The sequence below is a fragment of the Drosophila miranda genome, assembly GCF_003369915.1.
Source record: "Drosophila miranda strain MSH22 chromosome Y unlocalized genomic scaffold, D.miranda_PacBio2.1 Contig_Y1_pilon, whole genome shotgun sequence".
Taxonomy (NCBI): domain Eukaryota; kingdom Metazoa; phylum Arthropoda; class Insecta; order Diptera; family Drosophilidae; genus Drosophila; species Drosophila miranda.
Window position 1 is genome coordinate 21,629,801 of NW_022881603.1, and position 17,916 is coordinate 21,647,716.

Consider the following 17,916-nt stretch of genomic DNA (forward strand, 5'->3'; position numbering starts at 1 on the left):
TGGCAAAGCCGGGGCCTGCCAACAGTGAGCCATTGTTGTTGCCCAACACGCCTACTTTTCGCTAGATTCCGCCCCATTAGTTGCATGCTGCTTGCTGTCTGCCGTCTGCCGCTTTCCAAGCCAATTGAAAAACTCATGTTGCCTTTTTATATGCCATCATCATCAACATCATCCGTACAGTGTCTGTATCTCGCGTATCCAGACATTAGAAGCGCGTGTGAGACGTACGATTGAGCCAGAAGCGGATAAAAAGGCAAAAACGTACAAATTACCATTTTTATACCCGATACTCAAAATGAGTATTGGGGTATATTAAATTTGTGGTAAAAGTGGATGTGTGTAACGTCCAGAAGGAATCGTTTCCGACCCCATAAAGTATATATATGCTTGATCAGCATCAATAGCCGAGTCGATTGAGCCCTGTCTGTCTGTCCGTCCGTCCGTCCGTCCGTCCGTCTGTCCGTCCCCTTCAGCGCCTAGTGCTCAAAGACTATAAGAGCTAGAGCAACGATGTTTTGGATCCAGACTTCTGTGATATGTCACTGCTACAAATATATTTCAAAACTTCGCCCCGCCCACTTCCGCCCCCACATAGGACGAAAATCTGTGGCATCCACAATTTTAAAGATATGAGAAAACCAAAAACGTAGAATTGTAGAGAATGACCATATCTTCAAGACTGCGGAATCTGAATTGGATCGTATTATTATTATAGCCAGCATCAAGAAAACAATTTCATTTTTTCTCGCCCTGTCTCTCTCTAACACACACGTAGTATAGCCGGCTTTGCTTAGAGTGAAACATTAGCGCCTAGATCTCAGAGACTATAAAAGGTAGATCAACCAAATTTGGTATCCACACTCCTAATATATCGGACCGAGACGAGTTTGTTTCAAAATTTCGCCACACCCCTTCCGCCCCCGCAAAGGACGAAAATCTGGGGATATTCAAAAATCTCAGAGACTATTAAGGCTAGAGTAACCAAATTTGGTATCCGCACTCCTGTTAGATCTTACTATAAAACGTGTATCTCAAAATTTCGCCCCACCCCCTTCCGCCCACACAAGGGACGAAAATCTGTTGCATCCACAATATTGCACATTCGAGAAAACTAAAAACGCAGAATCATAGATAATGACCATATCTATCAGATTGCTGAATCTGGATCAGATCAGATCATTTTTATAGCCAATAGGAACAAATCAATTTGCAGAGGCTACGCAGCGCCCGACGTCACGCTCAGACTGATTTTCTGTCTCTCTCGCACGCACTCTTTGTCGTTGTGTTTTAATATTAGCGGCGTCTGCCGGAGGAGAGCCATACTGACTTAGTATCGGGTATAACCGTAGAGTTGCGGTGTCCGCAGCAACTCACAACGTTCCCCCTCGTTAGTTTTCTCGAATCTGCAATATTGTGGATGCAACAGATTTTCGTCCTTTGTGTGGGCGGAAGGGGGTGGGGCGAAATTTTGAGATATACGTTTTATAGTGAGATCTAACAGGAGTGCGGATACCAAATTTGGTTACTCTAGCGTTAATAGTCTCTGAGATTTGTGAATATCCCCAGATTTTCGTCCTTTGCGGGGGCGGAAGGGGGTGTGGCGAAATTTTGAAACAAACTCGTCTCGGTCCGATATATTAGGAGTGTGGATACCAAATTTGGTTGATCTACCTTTTATAGTCTCTGAGATCTAGGCGCTAATGTTTCACTCTAAGCAAAGCCGGCTATACTACGTGTGTGTTAGAGAGAGACAGGGCGAGAAAAAATGAAATTGTTTTCTTGATGCTGGCTATAATAATAATACGATCCAATTCAGATTCTGCAGTCTAAAAGATATGGTCATTCTCTACAATTCTACGTTTTTGGTTTTCTCATATCTTTAAAATTGTGGATGCCACAGATTTTCGTCCTTTGTGGGGGCGGAAGTGGGCGGGGCGAAGTTTTGAAATATTTTTGTAGCAGTGACATATCACAGAAGTCTGGATCCAAAACATCGTTGCTCTAGCTCTTATGGTCTTTGAGCACTAGGCGCTGAAGGGGACGGACAGACGGACAGACGGACCGACGGACGGACGGACAGACGGACAGACAGACATGGCTCAATCGACTCGGCTATTGATGCTGATCAAGAATATATATACTTTATGGGGTCGGAAACGATTCCTTCTGGACGTTACACACATCCACTTTTACCACAAATCTAATATACCCCAATACTCATTTTGAGTATCGGGTATAAAAATGGCTAAACCGGACCGGAAAAAAATTTTTGTAATATCTTTTTGGACTTTTAAGTGCGCCTTTGTCGTCGCGTCTATCGCCATCGGAAAGGCAATTAACATGCAAACTTTAACAGCAGACAATCAATCCATTAAAAATGCCTCACGCACTCCCCACTTCTTTGTCTGTGGGGCTCTCTGACTCTGTGACTCCTCTATCCATTTGGCTGGGGTCTGATCTCTGTTTGTTGTCATTGTCTCTCTGTCTCCGTCGTGAGGTGCAGCAGCAGCTCCACCAACAGTTGGGGAGGAAAACGTGTAAATTTCGTTTGACAGTTTGACAGAAGCAGAGGAAAAAGCGAAAATAAATAAGCTGAAAAGCAAAGCTAATCAATCAGACGGGTTGCCGGGAGGGGGGGGGGGGAGACACTAATACGCGCAGGTCATGCATGGCCTGCAGTTGGATTCGCGAACGTACCACACCTCTTTGGCTTTGTTGCAGAAACTGTTTTCACTCTTCATTTTCACGTTCGTGGAAATGCGCGGCACAGCGCGACACGCCCCCCTCTGACCCGGGCCCAACAAAAATCAACGAAAAGAAGGGCATTGACACACATTTTTCGGCGTGTCTTGGCTTTGCGTGCCCCAAGTCCGAGGCCATATATTGGTCTTGGTGTCTTGGTCAAGACACGACACGACGCGACGCATATATGTAGATACATCTCCAAAAAAGATGAGGGAGAGGCCAGCAGAAAGAAAGTGTTCGAAAAGCGATACGGTGCCGGGTATGCCGACGCATCTCCAATAAATAAATTGAAATATTTACGCTTTGAAACGAAAGAATCGAAAAAAACGACACAAACCGGTCCGAAGTCGGGCCTCGGTCTGGCCGGCATCCCTATAATCGCTTTATTCGGCTGGGATGCAGCTGAGCTGCAGCTGTGACCCACTCCCAGTTGTCGGACCATACCAATCTGCGCACATTTATCCCCGTTTGGTGGTTGGTAGTGGCTGTGGTGGCTGTGGTGGCGGTGGCGGCGGGGGGGTCTTTGAGCACTAGGCGCTGAAGGGGACGGACAGACGGACGGACGGACAGACAGACATGGCTCAATCGACTCGGCTATTGATGCTGATCAAGAATATATATACTTTATGGGGTCGGAAACAATTCCATCTGGACGTTACACACATCCACTTTTACCACAAATCTAATATACCCCAATACTCATTTTGAGTATCGGGTATAAAAACGCAGAATCATAGATAACGACCATATCTATCAGATTGCTGAATCTGGATCAGATCAGCAAATTTTTATAGCCAAAAGGAACAAATCAATTTGCAGTGGCTACGCAGCACCCGACGTCACGCTCAGACTGATTTTCTGTCTCTCTCGCACGCACTCTTTGTCGTGTCGTTTAATATTAGCGGCGTCTGCCGCAGGAGAGCAATACTGACTTAGTATCGGGTATAACTGTAGAGTTGCGGTGTACGCAGCAACTCACAACGTTCCCCCTCGTTAGTTTTCTCGAATCTGCAATATTGTGGATGCAACAGATTTTCGTCCTTTGTGTGGGCGGAAGGGTGTGGGGCGAAATTTTGAGATATACGTTTTATAGTGAGATCTAACAGGAGTGCGGATACCAAATTTGGTTACTCTAGCGTTAATAGTCTCTGAGATTTGTGAATATCCCCAGATTTTCGTCCTTTGCGGGGGCGAAAGGGGGTGTGGCGAAATTTTGAAACAAACTCGTCTCGGTCCGATATCTTAGGAGTGTGGATACCAAATTTGGTTGCTCTAGCTTTTATAGTCTCTGAGATCTAGGCGCTAATGTTTTACTCTAAGCAAAGCCGCCTATGCTACGTGTGTGTTAGAGAGAGACAGGGCGAGAAAAAATGAAATTGTTTTCTAGATGCTGGCTATAATAATAAATAATACGATCCAATTCAGATTCTGCAGTCTAAAAGATATGGTCATTCTCTACGATTCTGCGTTTTTGGTTTTCTCATATCTTTAAAATTGTGGATGCCACAGATTTTCGTCCTTTGTAGGGGCGGAAGTGGGCGGGGCGAAGTTTTGAAATATTTTTGTAGCAGTGACATATCACAGAAGTCTGGATCCAAAACATCGTTGCTCTAGCTCTTATAGTCTTTGAGCACTAGGCGCTAATAGGGACGGACAGACGGACAGACGGACGGACGGACAGACGGACAGACAGACAGGGCTCAATCGACTCGGCTATTGATGCTGATCAAGAATATATATACTTTATGGGTTCGGAAACGATTCCTTCTGGACGTTACACACATCCATTTTCACCACAAATCTAATATACCCCAATACCCATTTTGAGTATAGGGTATAAAAATTTCACCTCCGGTCACACGCTTCAGAAAAGAAGTCACACTCCGCCTCGAACAACAAACAGACAGAGAGACAGACAAACGATGGTAGTGTGGAATGGGGAGTGGGGGCATGGGGGCAGGATTTGTGGGCAATAGTTAATTAAATAAAAACTGCGCACATGGCAAATGAGAAAATTGATTGCATGGCAGGGAAATGGGAAATGGAACGAACCAAAGAGCCCAAGAGTATTGCCTGCTAGTACTGTAAAATAATTGGAATCCGACTCGGAACAAACAAACGAACAGAAACGAGAGGAAACGTTGTGAGTTGCTGCGGACACCGCAACTCTACATTCATACCCGATACTTAGTCAGTATGGCTCTCCTCCGGCAGACGCCGCTAATATTAAACGACACGACAAAGAGTGCGTGCGAGAGAGACAGAAAATCAGTCTGAGCGTGACGTCGGGCGCTGCGTAACAACTGCAAATTGATTTGTTCCTATTGGCTATAAAAATGATCCAATCTGATCCAGATTCAGGAATCTGATAGATATGATCATTATCTATGATTCTGCGTTTTTAGTTTTTTCGTATCTTCAATATTGTGGATGCAACAGATTTTCGTCCTTTGTGTGGGCGGAAGGGGTGAGGCGAAATTTTGAGATATACGTTTTATAGTGAGATCTAACAGAAGTGCGGATACCAAATTTGGTTACTCTAGCGTTAATTGTCTCTGAGATTTGTGAATATTCCCAGATTTTCGTCCATTGCGGGGGCGGAAGGGGATGTGGCGAAATTTTGAAACGAACTCGTCTCGGTCCGATATATTAGGATTATGGATACCAAATTTGGTTGCTCTACCTTTTATAGTCTCTGAGATCTAGGCGCTAATGTTTCACTCTAAGCAAAGCCGGCTATACTACGTGTGTGTTAGAGAGAGACAGGGCGAGAAAAAATGAAATTGTTTTCTTGATGCTGGCTCTAATAATAATACGATCCAATTCAGATTCTGTAGTCTAAAAGATATAGTCATTCTCTACGATTCTGCGTTTTTGGTTTTCTCGTATCGTTAAAATTTTGGATGCCACAGATTTTCGTCCTTTGTGGGGGCGGAAGTGGGCGGGGCGAAGTTTTGAAATATTTTTGTAGCAGTGACATATCACAGAAGTCTGGATCCAAAACATCCTTGCTCTAGCTCTTATAGTCTTTGAGCACTAGGCGCTAATAGGGACGGACAGACGGACACACGGACGGACGGACAGACAGACAAGGCTCAATCGACTCGGCTACTGATGCTGATCAAGAATATATATACTTTATGGGGGCGGAAACGATTCCTTCTGGACGTTACACACTTCCACTTTTACCACAAATCTAATATACCCCAATACTCATTTTGAGTATCGGGTATAAAAATTGATTTGGATGCTAAAGCTTTAGATACTCTTGCAGGTTGATCGTATCTGTTACCAATACACCAATCAGCGAAGGTACAACGGAATTATGTAGATAACGCTCTGTCCTCCTTGATTCCACGCGTAAGCATTTCTCAAGTGAAAAGAAATTGCAAACGCATCTGGTTGCTTTTCCTTTTTGGGCTGTCGATGAGACGCCACGCTGTTGATTACCGCGTATTTTGAGTGCTTTCCGCTAATCCGCCACTCCTGCCGACGTTGCGTCTGCCCCATTATGCTCCATTTTTTTGTTGAACGGGGGCGCATCTTTGGCCAAAACGAGGCGATGCTCCATTCCAGCTCCATGAAGATAAATGATTAAATGTCCGGATGCACTTGAAGCGCACATAAAAAAATTGTTGCCTGTCAGCGTCATTGAGACTGTGTGTGTGTGTGTGTCTTGGCTCCTCTTCGAATCCAGCTTAAATGAGTCAGGGAAAACTCTTCTCTTTTTGCCAACTGTTCACCGGTGAATCAATCAATGAACCGGTTCAGCCTTGCCCCGCCTGCCGCCTTGTTTTGTGGTTTTGGCTAATGAGCGTCAATTGTTGTCCCAACAAGAGTTTCGGCTAGAGAGACCGTGTCCATCTTCAAGTTACAGGGTTTTTCTCTCTGTGGGAAAGCCTATGGCCATCGCTTACACGTGTCTCTTAGGGGGGGAAACGAACATAACAAACAACATTTATTAATTGGGTCGAGAGTCTTGGCTTGGAGCGGGGTAATGAATTTGTTTGTGGATTGATTAAATGGTTTCTTTTTAATGAAAAATCTCCGATAAATTAGTTAAGGTTTGCCCCACACACAAACCGCAACTATTTTTGTATACAGTTCCAAGCTTCTACCACGAGCTTGAATCTTGAAATGATGTCATATACTGCAAACATTTGTGCTTATGAAGCTCTTTATTATACCCGATACTCAAAATGAGTATTGGGGTATATTAGATTTGTGGTGAAAATGGATGTGTGTAACGTCCAGAAGGAATCGTTTCCGACCCCATAAAGTATATATATTCTTGATCAGCATCAATAGCCGAGTCGATTGAGCCTTTTCTGACTGTCCGTCTGTCCGTCCGTCCGTCCGTCCGTCCGTCCGTCCGTCCGTCCGTCCGTCCGTCCGTCTGTCCGTCTGTCCGTCCCTATTAGCGCCTAGTGCTCAAAGACTATAAGAGCTAGAGCAACGATGTTTTGAATCCAGACTTCTGTGATATGTCACTGCTACAAAAATATTTCAAAACTTCGCCCCGCCCACTTCTGCCCCCACAAAGGACGAAAATCTGTGGCATCCACAATTTTAAAGATATGAGAAAACCAAAAACGCAGAATCGTAGAGAATGACTATATCTTTTAGACTACAGAATCTGAATTGGATCGTATTATTATTATAGCCAGCATCAAGAAAACAATTTCATTTTTTCTCGCCCTGTCTCTCTCTAACACACACGTAGTATAGCCGGCTTTGCTTAGAGTGAAACATTAGCGCCTAGATCTCAGAGACTATAAAAGGTAGATCAACCAAATTTGGTATCCACACTCCTAATATATCGGACCGAGACGAGTTTGTTTCAAAATTTCGCCACACCCCCTTCCGCCCCCGCAAAGGACGAAAATCTGGGGATATTCAAAAATCTCAGAGACTATTAAGGCTAGAGTAACCAAATTTGGTATCCGCACTCCTGTTAGATCTTACTATAAAACGTGTATCTCAAAATTTCGCCCCACCCCCTTCCGCCCACACAAGGGACGAAAATCTGTTGCATCCACAATATTGCACATTCGAGAAAACTAAAAACGCAGAAACATAGATAATGACCATATCTATCAGATTGCTGAATCTGGATCAGATCAGATCATTTTTATAGCCAATAGGAACAAATCAATTTGCAGAGGCTACGCAGCGCCCGACGTCACGCTCAGACTGATTTTCTGTCTCTCTCGCACGCACTCTTTGTCGTTGTGTTTTAATATTAGCGGCGTCTGCCGGAGGAGAGCCATACTGACTTAGTATCGGGTATAACCGTAGAGTTGCGGTGTCCGCAGCAACTCACAACGTTCCCCCTCGTTAGTTTTCTCGAATCTGCAATATTGTGGATGCAACAGATTTTCGTCCTTTGTGTGGGCGGAAGGGGGTGGGGCGAAATTTTGAGATATACGTTTTATAGTGAGATCTAACAGGAGTGCGGATACCAAATTTGGTTACTCTAGCGTTAATAGTCTCTGAGATTTGTGAATATCCCCAGATTTTCGTCCTTTGCGGGGGCGGAAGGGGGTGTGGCGAAATTTTGAAACAAACTCGTCTCGGTCCGATATATTAGGAGTGTGGATACCAAATTTGGTTGATCTACCTTTTATAGTCTCTGAGATCTAGGCGCTAATGTTTCACTCTAAGCAAAGCCGGCTATACTACGTGTGTGTTAGAGAGAGACAGGGCGAGAAAAAATGAAATTGTTTTCTTGATGCTGGCTATAATAATAATACGATCCAATTCAGATTCTGCAGTCTAAAAGATATGGTCATTCTCTACAATTCTACGTTTTTGGTTTTCTCATATCTTTAAAATTGTGGATGCCACAGATTTTCGTCCTTTGTGGGGGCGGAAGTGGGCGGGGCGAAGTTTTGAAATATTTTTGTAGCAGTGACATATCACAGAAGTCTGGATCCAAAACATCGTTGCTCTAGCTCTTATGGTCTTTGAGCACTAGGCGCTGAAGGGGACGGACAGACGGACAGACGGACCGACGGACGGACGGACAGACGGACAGACAGACATGGCTCAATCGACTCGGCTATTGATGCTGATCAAGAATATATATACTTTATGGGGTCGGAAACGATTCCTTCTGGACGTTACACACATCCACTTTTACCACAAATCTAATATACCCCAATACTCATTTTGAGTATCGGGTATAAAAATGGCTAAACCGGACCGGAAAAAAATTTTTGTAATATCTTTTTGGACTTTTAAGTGCGCCTTTGTCGTCGCGTCTATCGCCATCGGAAAGGCAATTAACATGCAAACTTTAACAGCAGACAATCAATCCATTAAAAATGCCTCACGCACTCCCCACTTCTTTGTCTGTGGGGCTCTCTGACTCTGTGACTCCTCTATCCATTTGGCTGGGGTCTGATCTCTGTTTGTTGTCATTGTCTCTCTGTCTCCGTCGTGAGGTGCAGCAGCAGCTCCACCAACAGTTGGGGAGGAAAACGTGTAAATTTCGTTTGACAGTTTGACAGAAGCAGAGGAAAAAGCGAAAATAAATAAGCTGAAAAGCAAAGCTAATCAATCAGACGGGTTGCCGGGAGGGGGGGGGGGGGGGGGGGGGGGGGGGGAGACACTAATACGCGCAGGTCATGCATGGCCTGCAGTTGGATTCGCGAACGTACCACACCTCTTTGGCTTTGTTGCAGAAACTGTTTTCACTCTTCATTTTCACGTTCGTGGAAATGCGCGGCACAGCGCGACACGCCCCCCTCTGACCCGGGCCCAACAAAAATCAACGAAAAGAAGGGCATTGACACACATTTTTCGGCGTGTCTTGGCTTTGCGTGCCCCAAGTCCGAGGCCATATATTGGTCTTGGTGTCTTGGTCAAGACACGACACGACGCGACGCATATATGTAGATACATCTCCAAAAAAGATGAGGGAGAGGCCAGCAGAAAGAAAGTGTTCGAAAAGCGATACGGTGCCGGGTATGCCGACGCATCTCCAATAAATAAATTGAAATATTTACGCTTTGAAACGAAAGAATCGAAAAAACGACACAAACCGGTCCGAAGTCGGGCCTCGGTCTGGCCGGCATCCCTATAATCGCTTTATTCGGCTGGGATGCAGCTGAGCTGCAGCTGTGACCCACTCCCAGTTGTCGGACCATACCAATCTGCGCACATTTATCCCCGTTTGGTGGTTGGTAGTGGCTGTGGTGGCTGTGGTGGCGGTGGCGGCGGGGAGGTCTTTGAGCACTAGGCGCTGAAGGGGACGGACAGACGGACGGACGGACAGACAGACATGGCTCAATCGACTCGGCTATTGATGCTGATCAAGAATATATATACTTTATGGGGTCGGAAACAATTCCATCTGGACGTTACACACATCCACTTTTACCACAAATCTAATATACCCCAATACTCATTTTGAGTATCGGGTATAAAAACGCAGAATCATAGATAACGACCATATCTATCAGATTGCTGAATCTGGATCAGATCAGCAAATTTTTATAGCCAAAAGGAACAAATCAATTTGCAGTGGCTACGCAGCACCCGACGTCACGCTCAGACTGATTTTCTGTCTCTCTCGCACGCACTCTTTGTCGTGTCGTTTAATATTAGCGGCGTCTGCCGCAGGAGAGCAATACTGACTTAGTATCGGGTATAACTGTAGAGTTGCGGTGTACGCAGCAACTCACAACGTTCCCCCTCGTTAGTTTTCTCGAATCTGCAATATTGTGGATGCAACAGATTTTCGTCCTTTGTGTGGGCGGAAGGGTGTGGGGCGAAATTTTGAGATATACGTTTTATAGTGAGATCTAACAGGAGTGCGGATACCAAATTTGGTTACTCTAGCGTTAATAGTCTCTGAGATTTGTGAATATCCCCAGATTTTCGTCCTTTGCGGGGGCGAAAGGGGTGTGGCGAAATTTTGAAACAAACTCGTCTCGGTCCGATATCTTAGGAGTGTGGATACCAAATTTGGTTGCTCTAGCTTTTATAGTCTCTGAGATCTAGGCGCTAATGTTTTACTCTAAGCAAAGCCGCCTATGCTACGTGTGTGTTAGAGAGAGACAGGGCGAGAAAAAATGAAATTGTTTTCTAGATGCTGGCTATAATAATAAATAATACGATCCAATTCAGATTCTGCAGTCTAAAAGATATGGTCATTCTCTACGATTCTGCGTTTTTGGTTTTCTCATATCTTTAAAATTGTGGATGCCACAGATTTTCGTCCTTTGTAGGGGCGGAAGTGGGCGGGGCGAAGTTTTGAAATATTTTTGTAGCAGTGACATATCACAGAAGTCTGGATCCAAAACATCGTTGCTCTAGCTCTTATAGTCTTTGAGCACTAGGCGCTAATAGGGACGGACAGACGGACAGACGGACGGACGGACAGACGGACAGACAGACAGGGCTCAATCGACTCGGCTATTGATGCTGATCAAGAATATATATACTTTATGGGTTCGGAAACGATTCCTTCTGGACGTTACACACATCCATTTTCACCACAAATCTAATATACCCCAATACCCATTTTGAGTATAGGGTATAAAAATTTCACCTCCGGTCACACGCTTCAGAAAAGAAGTCACACTCCGCCTCGAACAACAAACAGACAGAGAGACAGACAAACGATGGTAGTGTGGAATGGGGAGTGGGGGCATGGGGGCAGGATTTGTGGGCAATAGTTAATTAAATAAAAACTGCGCACATGGCAAATGAGAAAATTGATTGCATGGCAGGGAAATGGGAAATGGAACGAACCAAAGAGCCCAAGAGTATTGCCTGCTAGTACTGTAAAATAATTGGAATCCGACTCGGAACAAACAAACGAACAGAAACGAGAGGAAACGTTGTGAGTTGCTGCGGACACCGCAACTCTACATTCATACCCGATACTTAGTCAGTATGGCTCTCCTCCGGCAGACGCCGCTAATATTAAACGACACGACAAAGAGTGCGTGCGAGAGAGACAGAAAATCAGTCTGAGCGTGACGTCGGGCGCTGCGTAACAACTGCAAATTGATTTGTTCCTATTGGCTATAAAAATGATCCAATCTGATCCAGATTCAGGAATCTGATAGATATGATCATTATCTATGATTCTGCGTTTTTAGTTTTTTCGTATCTTCAATATTGTGGATGCAACAGATTTTCGTCCTTTGTGTGGGCGGAAGGGGGTGAGGCGAAATTTTGAGATATACGTTTTATAGTGAGATCTAACAGAAGTGCGGATACCAAATTTGGTTACTCTAGCGTTAATTGTCTCTGAGATTTGTGAATATTCCCAGATTTTCGTCCATTGCGGGGGCGGAAGGGGATGTGGCGAAATTTTGAAACGAACTCGTCTCGGTCCGATATATTAGGATTATGGATACCAAATTTGGTTGCTCTACCTTTTATAGTCTCTGAGATCTAGGCGCTAATGTTTCACTCTAAGCAAAGCCGGCTATACTACGTGTGTGTTAGAGAGAGACAGGGCGAGAAAAAATGAAATTGTTTTCTTGATGCTGGCTCTAATAATAATACGATCCAATTCAGATTCTGTAGTCTAAAAGATATAGTCATTCTCTACGATTCTGCGTTTTTGGTTTTCTCGTATCGTTAAAATTTTGGATGCCACAGATTTTCGTCCTTTGTGGGGGCGGAAGTGGGCGGGGCGAAGTTTTGAAATATTTTTGTAGCAGTGACATATCACAGAAGTCTGGATCCAAAACATCCTTGCTCTAGCTCTTATAGTCTTTGAGCACTAGGCGCTAATAGGGACGGACAGACGGACACACGGACGGACGGACAGACAGACAAGGCTCAATCGACTCGGCTACTGATGCTGATCAAGAATATATATACTTTATGGGGGCGGAAACGATTCCTTCTGGACGTTACACACTTCCACTTTTACCACAAATCTAATATACCCCAATACTCATTTTGAGTATCGGGTATAAAAATTGATTTGGATGCTAAAGCTTTAGATACTCTTGCAGGTTGATCGTATCTGTTACCAATACACCAATCAGCGAAGGTACAACGGAATTATGTAGATAACGCTCTGTCCTCCTTGATTCCACGCGTAAGCATTTCTCAAGTGAAAAGAAATTGCAAACGCATCTGGTTGCTTTTCCTTTTTGGGCTGTCGATGAGACGCCACGCTGTTGATTACCGCGTATTTTGAGTGCTTTCCGCTAATCCGCCACTCCTGCCGACGTTGCGTCTGCCCCATTATGCTCCATTTTTTTGTTGAACGGGGGCGCATCTTTGGCCAAAACGAGGCGATGCTCCATTCCAGCTCCATGAAGATAAATGATTAAATGTCCGGATGCACTTGAAGCGCACATAAAAAAATTGTTGCCTGTCAGCGTCATTGAGACTGTGTGTGTGTGTGTGTCTTGGCTCCTCTTCGAATCCAGCTTAAATGAGTCAGGGAAAACTCTTCTCTTTTTGCCAACTGTTCACCGGTGAATCAATCAATGAACCGGTTCAGCCTTGCCCCGCCTGCCGCCTTGTTTTGTGGTTTTGGCTAATGAGCGTCAATTGTTGTCCCAACAAGAGTTTCGGCTAGAGAGACCGTGTCCATCTTCAAGTTACAGGGTTTTTCTCTCTGTGGGAAAGCCTATGGCCATCGCTTACACGTGTCTCTTAGGGGGGGAAACGAACATAACAAACAACATTTATTAATTGGGTCGAGAGTCTTGGCTTGGAGCGGGGTAATGAATTTGTTTGTGGATTGATTAAATGGTTTCTTTTTAATGAAAAATCTCCGATAAATTAGTTAAGGTTTGCCCCACACACAAACCGCAACTATTTTTGTATACAGTTCCAAGCTTCTACCACGAGCTTGAATCTTGAAATGATGTCATATACTGCAAACATTTGTGCTTATGAAGCTCTTTATTATACCCGATACTCAAAATGAGTATTGGGGTATATTAGATTTGTGGTGAAAATGGATGTGTGTAACGTCCAGAAGGAATCGTTTCCGACCCCATAAAGTATATATATTCTTGATCAGCATCAATAGCCGAGTCGATTGAGCCTTTTCTGACTGTCCGTCTGTCCGTCCGTCCGTCCGTCCGTCCGTCCGTCCGTCCGTCCGTCCGTCCGTCCGTCTGTCCGTCTGTCCGTCTGTCCGTCCCTATTAGCGCCTAGTGCTCAAAGGCTATAAGAGCTAGAGCAACGATGTTTTGAATCCAGACTTCTGTGATATGTCACTGCTACAAAAATATTTCAAAACTTCGCCCCGCCCACTTCTGCCCCCACAAAGGACGAAAATCTGTGGCATCCACAATTTTAAAGATATGAGAAAACCAAAAACGCAGAATCGTAGAGAATGACTATATCTTTTAGACTACAGAATCTGAATTGGATCGTATTATTATTAGAGCCAGCATCAAGAAAACAATTTCATTTTTTCTCGCCCTGTCTCTCTCTAACACACACGTTGCATAGGCGGCTTTGCTTAGAGTAAAACATTAGCGCCTAGATCTCAGAGACTATAAAAGCTAGATCAACCAAATTTGGTATCCACACTCCTAAGATATCGGACCGAGACGAGTTTGTTTCAAAATTTCGCCACACCCCTTCCGCCCCCGCAAAGGACGAAAATCTGGGGATATTCACAAATCTCAGAGACTATTAACGCTAGAGTAACCAAATTTGGTATCCGTCCTGTTAGATCTCACTATAAAACGTATATCTCAAAATTTCGCCCCACCCCCTTCCGCCCCACAAAAGACGAAAATCTGTGGCATCCACAATTTTGGAGATACGAGAAAACTAAAAACGCAGAATCATAGATAATGATCATATCTATCAGGTTGCTGAATCTGGATCAGATCAGATAATTTTTATAGCCAAAAGGAACAATTCAATGTGCACTGGCTACGCAGCGCCCGACGTCACGCTCAGACTGATTTTCTGTCTCTCTCGCACGCACTCTTTGTCGTGTCGTTTAATATTAGCGGCGTCTGCCGCAGGAGAGCCATACTGACTAAGTATCGGGTATAACTGTAGAGTTGCGGTGTCCTCAGCAACTCACAACGTTCCCCCTCGTTATACCCGATACTCAAAATGAGTATTGGGGTATATTAGATTTGTGGTAAAAGTGGATGTGTGTAACGTCCAGAAGGAATCGTTTCCGACCCCATAAAGTATATATATTCTTGATCAGCATCAATAGCCGAGTCGATTGAGCCCTGTCTGTCTGTCCGTCTGTCCGTCCGTCCGTCTGTCCGTCCGTCCGTCTGTCCGTCCCCTTCAGCGCCTAGTGCTCAAAGACTATAAGAGCTAGAGCAACGATGTTTTGGATCCAGACTTCTGTGATATGTCACTGCTACAAAAATATTTCAAAACTTCGCCCCGCCCACTTCCGCCCCCACAAAGGACGAAAATCTGTGCCATCCACATTTTTAAAGATACTATAAAACCAAAAACCAAAAACCAAAAACAACCAGAATCGTAGAGGATGAGTATATGTTTTAGAATGTAAGATCTCAACCAGATCGTATAATTATTATAGCCAGAATCAAGAAAACAATTTCATTCTTTCTCGCTCTGTCTCTCTCTAACACACAGGTTTCATGGTCGGTTTTGCCAATTGCAAAATATGAGTTCAAGGATCTCAGAACCTATAACAGCCAGAGCAACCAAATTTGGTATCCACACTCCTGTGATATCGGACCTTGACCGTTTCGTGTCCAAATTTCGCCACACCCCCTTCCGACCCCGCAAAGGACGAAAAACTGGGGCATCCACAAATCTCAGAGACTATTAACGCTAGAGTAACCAAATTTGGTATCCGCACTCCTGTTAGATTTCACTATAAAACGTATATCTCTTAATTTCGCCCCACCCCCTTCCGCCCCCCAAAAGACAAAAATCTGTGGCATCCACAATTTTGGAGATACGAGAAAACTAAAAACGCAGAATCATAGATAATGATCATATATATCAGATTGCTGAATCTGGATCAGATCAGATCATTTTTAGAGCCAAAAGGAACAAATCAATTTGCACTGGCTACGCAGCACCCGACGTCACGCTCAGACTGATTTTCTGTCTCTCTCGCACGCACTCTTTGTCGTGTCGTTTAACATTAGCTGCGTCTGCCGGAGGAGAGCCATACTGACTTCGTATCGGGTATAACTGTAGAGTTGCGGTGTCCGCAGCAACTCACAACGTTCCCCCTCGTTTTTATTATACCCGATACTCAAAATGACTATTGGGGTATATTAGATTTGTGGTAAAAGTGGATGTGTGTAACGTCCAGAAGGAATCGTTTCCGACCCCATAAAATATATATATTCTTGATCAGCATCAATAGCCGAGTCGATTGAGCCCTGTCTGTCTGTCCGTCCGTCCGTCCGTCCGTCTGTCCGTCTGTCCGTCCCCTTCAGCGCCTAGTGCTCAAAGACTATAAGAGCTAGAGCAACGATGTTTTGGATCCAGACTTCTGTGATATGTCACTGCTACAAAAATATTTCAAAACTTCGCCCCGCCCACTTCCGCCCCCACAAAGGACGAAAATCTGTGCCATCCACAATTTTAAAGATATGAGAAAACCAAAAACGTAGAATTGTAGAGAATGACCATATCTTTAAGACTGCGGAATCTGCATTGGATCGTATTATTATTATAGCCAGCATCAAGAAAACAATTTCATTTTTTCTCGCCCTGTCTCTCTCTAACACACACGTAGTATAGCCGGCTTTGCTTAGAGTAAAACATTAGCGCCTAGATCTCAGAGACTATAAAAGCTAGAGCAACCAAATTTGGTATCCGCACTCCTAATATATCGGACCGAGACGAGTTTGTTTCAAAATTTCGCCACACCCCCTTCCGCCCCAGCAAAGGATGAAAATCTGGGGATATTCAAAAATCTCAGAGACTATTAAGGCTAGAATAACCAAATTTGGTATCCGCACTCCTGTTAGATCTCACTTTAAAAGGTATTTCTCAAAATTTCGCCCCACCCCCTTCCGCCCCCACAAAGGACGAAAATCTGTTGCATCCACAATATTGAGGATACGAGAAAACTAAAAACGCAGAATCATAGATAATGATCATATCTATCAGATTGCTGAATCTGGATCAGATCAGATCATTTTTATAGCCAAAAGGAACAAATCAATTTTCACTGGCTACGCAGCCCCCGACGTCACGCTCAGACTGATTTTCTGTCTCTCTCGCACGCACTCTTTGTCGTGTCGTTCAATATTAGCGGCGTCTGACGGAGGAGAGCCATACTGACTTAGTATCGGGTATAACTGTAGAGTTGCGGTGTCCGCTGCAACTCACAACGTTCCCCCTCGTTATACCCGATACTCAAAATGAGTATTGGGGTATATTAGATTTGTGGTAAAAGTGGATGTGTGTAACGTCCAGAAGGAATCGTTTCCGACCCCATAAAGTATATATATTCTTGATCAGCATCAATAGCCGAGTCGATTGAGCCCTGTCTGTCTGTCCGTCTGTCCGTCCGTCCGTCTGTCCGTCCGTCCGTCTGTCCGTCCCCTTCAGCGCCTAGTGCTCAAAGACTATAAGAGCTAGAGCAACGATGTCTTGGATCCAGACATCTGTGATATGTCACTGCTACAAAAATATTTCAAAACTTTGCCCCGCCCACTTCCGCCCCCACAAAGGACGAAAATCTGTGGCATCCACATTTTTAAAAATACGATAAAACCAAAAACGCAGAATCGTAGAGAATGACCATATCTTTTAGACTGCAGAATTTGAATAAGATCGTATTATTATAATAGCCAGCATCAAGAAAACAATTTCATTTTTTCTCGCCCTGTCTCTCTCTAACACACACGTAGCATAGCCGGCTTTGCTTAGAGTAAAACATTAGCGCCTAGATCTCAGAGACTATAAAAGCTAGAGCAACCAAATTTGGTATCCACACTCCTTATATATCGGACCGAGACGAGTTTGTTTCAAAATTTCGCCACACCCCCTTCCGCCCCCGCAAAGGATGAAAACCTGGGAATATTGACAAATCTCAGAGACTATTAAGGCTAGAGTAACCAAATTTGGTATCCGCACTCCTGTTAGATCTCAATTTAAAACGTATATCTCAAAATTTCGCCCCACCCCCTTCCGCCCCAACAAAGGACGAAAATCTGTTGCATCCACAATATTGAGGATACGAGAAAACTAAAAACGCAGAATCAT

General features: G+C 44.3%; 1 protein-coding gene across 2 annotated transcripts in view; it reads left to right on the forward strand.

Annotated features, from left to right (window-relative positions):
• Positions 1-17,916, forward strand: part of LOC117185734 (dnaJ homolog subfamily B member 3-like) — an 89,843-nt gene that overhangs the window by 2,109 nt on the left and 69,818 nt on the right. The window lies entirely within an intron of this gene.